Genomic DNA, 6,493 nt, shown 5'->3' on the forward strand with positions numbered 1-6,493 from the left:
TTTTCAAATGACACAAATCTTCTGGTAGTTAGACGCATGCATGATGATGACGGAAGTTTTCTATGTTCTGATCCGCTTCCTGAGTATGAAAAACAGGGATTTAGAAAACAGAAATAATAATTCAGTATATAAACTACAGCTAATCAATTAACTTCCAGTAGATGAATAAACAAACTGAAAACAATCTCATTAATAACCGCTGTGGAGCATGATACATCCATATAGAGTTTAAATGTTTTATGGGGGCTGAAGAGGTCAATGGCTGCTCACTAAACCAAATGGCCATTACCATACTTCACACTAACACAAGGCTTTCTCAGCCCTTGTAATTGAACCCCGGTGGAAATTTTCATCTAAGGTTTCACCAAAGGTTCTGAAACAAACTTTCCAGCACAAAGTGAGAATTTTAACAGGCGAAACCAGTTGACCAGACATGACAACCAAAGTGAAATCATCCCCCCACCACCACCACCACCACCCTACTCCTCCTCTATTACATTGTTAATGTAAGGCTGGTACAATGGTGAAAAACATTTCACTTAGCAAATGAAAGTGCCATATTGTGCCTTCCCCTCTGGTCTGCTTACCCCACGCTGACCCCATCAGCTCTTTGAAAAACAATTGATAAAAGCGCTAACAGCAGTCGTCCCCTTTTCTCAGGCCGTTCACAGCTTGACATACAGCAGCATGGAAAGCCTCGTTTCCCCCTTTTTACTCCCGGGCTTTACTGCGGAACTTCTAAATGGACTGTAATAGGGTAACGACACTTAGCTGGTTTCCCCCAACTTAAAACGCAATCTAGATGATAATGGCTACTGCTGCAATATGACACCGAGAGACGGCCGATTCAACGCACTTGAAAATGTACCATTTAGTGCATCATTTGCGCAGTCGTGAAATGCATTTGATGTATACATCTACACTAAATGGGTATTTCGGCTTTTCAAAAGAGGCTAAAACGCACATTCGTTAAAAAAAAAAAGAAAATGACCACGGTGGAAGGATTTGCATGCTCGTGCAAATGTCAGCATCCCATCGTTTTTTTTTTTTTTTCACTGACTTAAATGCTGCAGCGGTGCAAACCTCAAGCTCGATTCCGAAGCAGGTTGATGTTTGTGGGCGTTTTTAATGGAAAATATAACCGTGGGCCAATTGAGGGTGGAAAAAAAACAACTGCAAAATCATATCAGCGACCGATAAATGAAGGACTACCTTTTCTGCGAAAAAAAACTCCAACCTGATCGGTTTATTTCCGTCAGAAATCACACCAACCGCATTGCTACGATGAATTACAACGCGGTGGCATTTCTCAGAACAACCTCACAGCATTAAAAAGGTATTTAGAAAATGTTTCGCCATGTCACCTCCACTTCTGGTGTCCTTTCTGCTGCTGCAAGGACACCGCGTATAATAAATAACGCTCCTGCTATCCTCCTCCTCCTCCTCCTCCTCCTCCTCCTCTCTCTCTCTCCAGTCTGCACACTGTATACCTCGCCTCCTCCTCTGCTGGCTCGCCACGACGGCCCTGGTATGCAGACAGTACGCTGATAATGACATTCACTGTCTGCACTACAGTCTGGTCTGTCCGGCGTTACGCGCACACACCGACATGGTGAGGGCACGGTGGGGTTTGTTAAACACACAGGTAACGCTAGCCTGCCCGTGCCGTTACACCCAACAGTCAACTCGCTTTAAACAACACATTAAACATTATACGCATTTGCGTGTCATTAAGTTGAAAATATCATAAATAAACCCATCTTAACAAACATATACGGAAGGTAAGAAAGCGTTAAAATGTGCGCACATTCTTTTTGAATTCAATAAAGACGTGTTGTCTTTTAACGTTCAATATTAATATTAATTTTGCTAGCTTAGCTTAGCTCCCCCCAGCTTACTACCCCGGTACAGTGGCTCTAAAGCAGTCAGACGTTGACCCGCATAGAGGGCTATGAAGCGGGCTATTAAGCAGGCTAACATGGCTCTGGAGAGCACAGACTAACAGGCTAACTTTAACCCGGTTCACCTCCACAATGAGAGCAATAATAAAATAGAACGCTCACCCGGCACATAGAGAGTGATACACAGCAGAGAAGGATAACCCACGATAATACTAACCCGGGCTAGTTGAGCGATAAAGCAGGCTAAAATTAACATTACAGCAGGCTAACCCCAGATTTAGAGCGATACAGCAGGCTAACTAACGTTAAACCAGGTTAGCGTCGACCACCCAGCTCCGTCGGTTGAACACAGGAATTCAAACTTAACCGTTAACTTAGTCGTCACGCACTGCGATCCGCTATCAACACATACACGCTGTTTTAAAAAAAACGCCAATTTAAAAACCTTCATCTTTATTTTTTTTTAGAAGCTAAACACTTGCCTGAAAAGAGCTGCGCGTGTCGGTCGTCCTCGCTCGTGCGGGGTCCTTCTCAGTAATGGGAAAAGCCTCGCGGACCGTCAACAAGATGCAACGCGAGAGGCTCCACTACAGCCGCGCAACGTCACACTGCACACGGGCTGAGAGGCGGAGACGTCACCCGGCTGACGGAAACTATGCGGGGGTGTCTCTCGTCTGTCTGTCTGTCTGTCTGCCTGTCTGTCTGTTTGTCTCGCGCAGCCTGGGAGTTTTGTTTCCTCCAGCAGGAGTTAAAGCTGCACGCAGAGAGAGAGAGAGGGAGTGAGAGAGAGAGAGAGGTGGCGATAGACGTCAACAGCAGGCAGCCAGTGGATGCCAAATCTGGGGGTCCGGGGCCTTTTGAAGGTTCTTAAAGGAGTCCTCACTATAGTAGTTCTTTACTGTGCGTTTGTTTTTATTTCAGTAAAAAAAGGACGAAATTTGATTAGAAAATTGCAAAACTAATTTATTTTGAGTGTGATTTCCCCCCACAATATATATATATATATATATATATATATATATATATATATATATATTGTATGTTGAGGTTATATCTCCCGCAAAATTCATTCTTCATGTTCCTTTGGTTTGAATTATGTTGTAGGTCAGTTTTATTGACATGGCCTTTGCTGGCATCAACCGACATGACAGAAAGCTTTATCTCTCTCGTTGGCTTTCCATCAAGTTAGTGAAAATGAGAGAGAGGACAAACTCACTGGGCGAAAGGGTTTCTTCTTCTCCCACACCTCCCCCACACTCTCTTTATGAACCTATCCTCTGCAAAAGGTCAAGAGGTCATTCAGGCAGTCTATTGTGCCTCTCGTGCTGATGGGAGTTAATGAAATCTGAGCGTAAGGAGGTCAGGAATGAGATTTTATGAATTATAGCAATATCTTCTTTTGAAGGAGATTGCGTTCCCTTTTCATATACAACTCCAGTTGTTGGCTGGAATCTTAATCTTTACAGATTATCATACTCTGTCTACATAAAGCGGGTTTCTTTCAGCTGCTCGGCTGACTGACCCACAGCGTGATGTCACACGTCCGTGGGAGCAGGGAAGCTTGATAAAGCTCTGATAAACAACACCGTCGGCCGTTTTCGCCGCAGCCTCTCTCTGGCTCACTCTTTGACAGCAAGGTCAGCGTTTGTATTATGAGAACAGATGTGCGTACACGCTGTCCGGCCCCAGAGAACAACAAGAGGGACATTGATTTTCCTGTAATAACATCACTCTGTGTACTGCGGGGAGTAAATTAATCTCATGTCTGCCATATTGTGACCATCGCTGATAGTTCGTTAGGGGGTAAAGCAAAACATCTGAAGAATGAGGTAGTGTGGAGAGCCGTTGTAAAAAAAAAAGAAAAAAAAGAAAGAGACCTGAGATTCACAGACAGAATGTAACAGACAAGCACATTGATAAGCCTCTCCATTAGCCGAGAATCTGTCTAACTGTTACTGGACTTAGTACTAAGTGGACCCGGGGGGGGGCACAGTCGTTTTTAATGCATCCTGTCTGGAATCAATGTGGGATATTGAAATATGTCCCGAGCTGCTCAGTTGATGTATCTGTAATTTGGGGTAATGAAGCTTCCTGAATTGCTGGTCTGAGGTGTCAGACGGTCAGCTAATGTTCTGCCCTCTGTGTATGTGTGTGTCTCTGATTTGATAAACTGGCAATTGAGTTTATGTACCGCGGTGCGAACTCCACCTGAGGAGGATCGATTGTGGTTAAATCGTTGTCATGTCCATGTAGAATACAAGAAGTACCGGGAGAGACATAGTAGGCCTACTGTGTGTGAATCTTTTTTAATCTTTTGCGTCAGCTGAACTTTGAAATGCATTTTCCTGGTAATGTGTTGACCTAATTTGGAGTCGTGCTAAAGTTGTATTTCTTAATAACCACAGGAAGAGAGGTTACCAGTGGTGGAGGAAGTATTCAATCAAACCAGATACTAAAAAAATACTCTGTTACAAGTAAAACGTCTGCCTTGAAATTGTTACAGTTCAAGTCATTACACTATATCATTACATACTTTTACAGTAAAAGTATGTCAGTTTAATCGGCAGAATGTGATTTAAGCATTAAAAATAAAAGAACTCAATGCAGAAAAATGATCCCCATACTTCAACGTACATGCTGTATCTTAATACTAGTGTTCAGCAAAAATACATCATACGCCAAAAGGACAAAAACAAAAACATCGGCAGTTGAAACCACAGTGAAAAACATCAATGTGACAGATATATACATCATGCAGGGGATTTCCAGACACTGCTACTTGACATTCAACATAATATTAGACACCTTTGCCACTGTGATTGCATTACTAATTCAAGGTCCTTGTTTTTGAAGTTTTCAGTTTGTATAATCAGGGGTACATATAGCTTCTTTTATTCTAAAGTGTATAAATCCTGCTGATGTATTTCACGTTTAACATGTTTCTCTTGTGTTCTAGTCGGTGTATGTGACGGCAGCAGGGTTACTACTTGTGCATCCCATTCATTCATATACAGCATGAAGGTGTTTCTGAAGTGGCGGTCATGAGGAATCATCTCAAGTGTCCCCTAATGAAACAAGTGTTTCTATACCTCAACATGCCTCCACTATATCATTACAATCACTTCAGTATAGAATGCTAAATGATAGGAAAGGTGGTACAGGTATATTTAACTGTAGATGCTGAGGGACAACTCGTTAACTCGGCACTACAGTCGAGAGCACTGGTAAATTAAGTGCGATAGTGCCAAGTAGAACACCATCCACCTTAAATTGCAGTGTGTGTTTTACTAAGGGATCGCATTTAGCACCAAGTATGATTCTTCTGCTGCTTAATTAATCCCTTCAGGGACAAAATAAAACACCCAACAAGATAAGAGCAATTAAAACAGGATGTTTTTTTTCAGATGCTCCTCCGTTTTACATCATTAATTATACAAGGTTAGCCTTCCCTGTGTCTCTTCCACAGGGTGATGTGGAGCCACGGCGCCTGGGGAGGCGTACCCCGTTCTGCGCCGGAGAGGGCACAGGAACAATGTCAAACAGCCCATCATAGGAATACCAAATTATGCAAAGACATTTATCCTCGTCCTGCGTGCAGCAGTGCTGTATTTGTCTCGTGTAGTAGTACAAGGGGAGTCATTTTCCACAAAATCTGGTTCAATTGAGACAATACACAGTGGTTTAATGGAGCAGGATATGAAATAAGCCTCACACAATCGTTTTCTAACCACCATTGTGCGACTTATTGAGGCACACAAATCAATCCGTTTTTATTATTTCTGACACATCATCATTTCCATGACCCCTTTTTTTTTTTCTTCTTCTCTCCACCTCTATCACTGTGGGAGGGGCAGAGGGGAGGGCAATGGTGTCAATGACCTTTTAACCGCCGGGCACACCGAGGGCCTTCAAAAAAGCGAGGCGGGAGTCACGTGACCAGAGCAGACACAAGCAGCTGGAGTGGAAAAGCTCAAGCTTAACGACTCAAAGCCTAATTCTCCAGACGCCCATGTGGGTCCGAGAGCTCAGGTCTGGTCCCAGCAGTAAAACCATCAGAAGCCTGATGGTGCGATGTGTTTGCATGATCTCAACGGTGCACCATCCAAATAATCTATGTTTTAGTAGGACTGATAATCGGTGGCTCTGTTGGTGTTGATTCACCACTTTGGTCCAGACTGAAATATCTCAACTATTGGATTGATTGTCATGAAAACTTCGTGCAGATATTCTCGGTGCCTACTGAGTTTGGTGATCTTCCGATTTTCCCTTCAGCACCACTATGAGGTTGATATTTTTGTATTTTTAGCTAAATGTCTTGACAAACACTGGAAGCATTGCCATTGAATTGTATTACAGCCATTCATGGTGGACTTCTCATCACACTAGGTTTGGTATCATTAATATTATTTCCATTAACAGTTTATGCTCTCAATGAATGTAAAATAACCATGTTTTCACCATTTACAAAAGAAATCTGGTTTTAGATTCAGAGGAAAATCAGAAAAAGTCATTTACTTAGCGATTTAGTATTGCAGGGTTCGCAAGTGACAGATTCAAATATAAGCGGTAAAAATTGGCGCAGCTATCGTGAC

This window comes from Pholis gunnellus (assembly GCF_910591455.1).
Source record: "Pholis gunnellus genome assembly, chromosome: 14".
NCBI classification, from domain to species: Eukaryota; Metazoa; Chordata; class Actinopteri; order Perciformes; family Pholidae; genus Pholis; species Pholis gunnellus.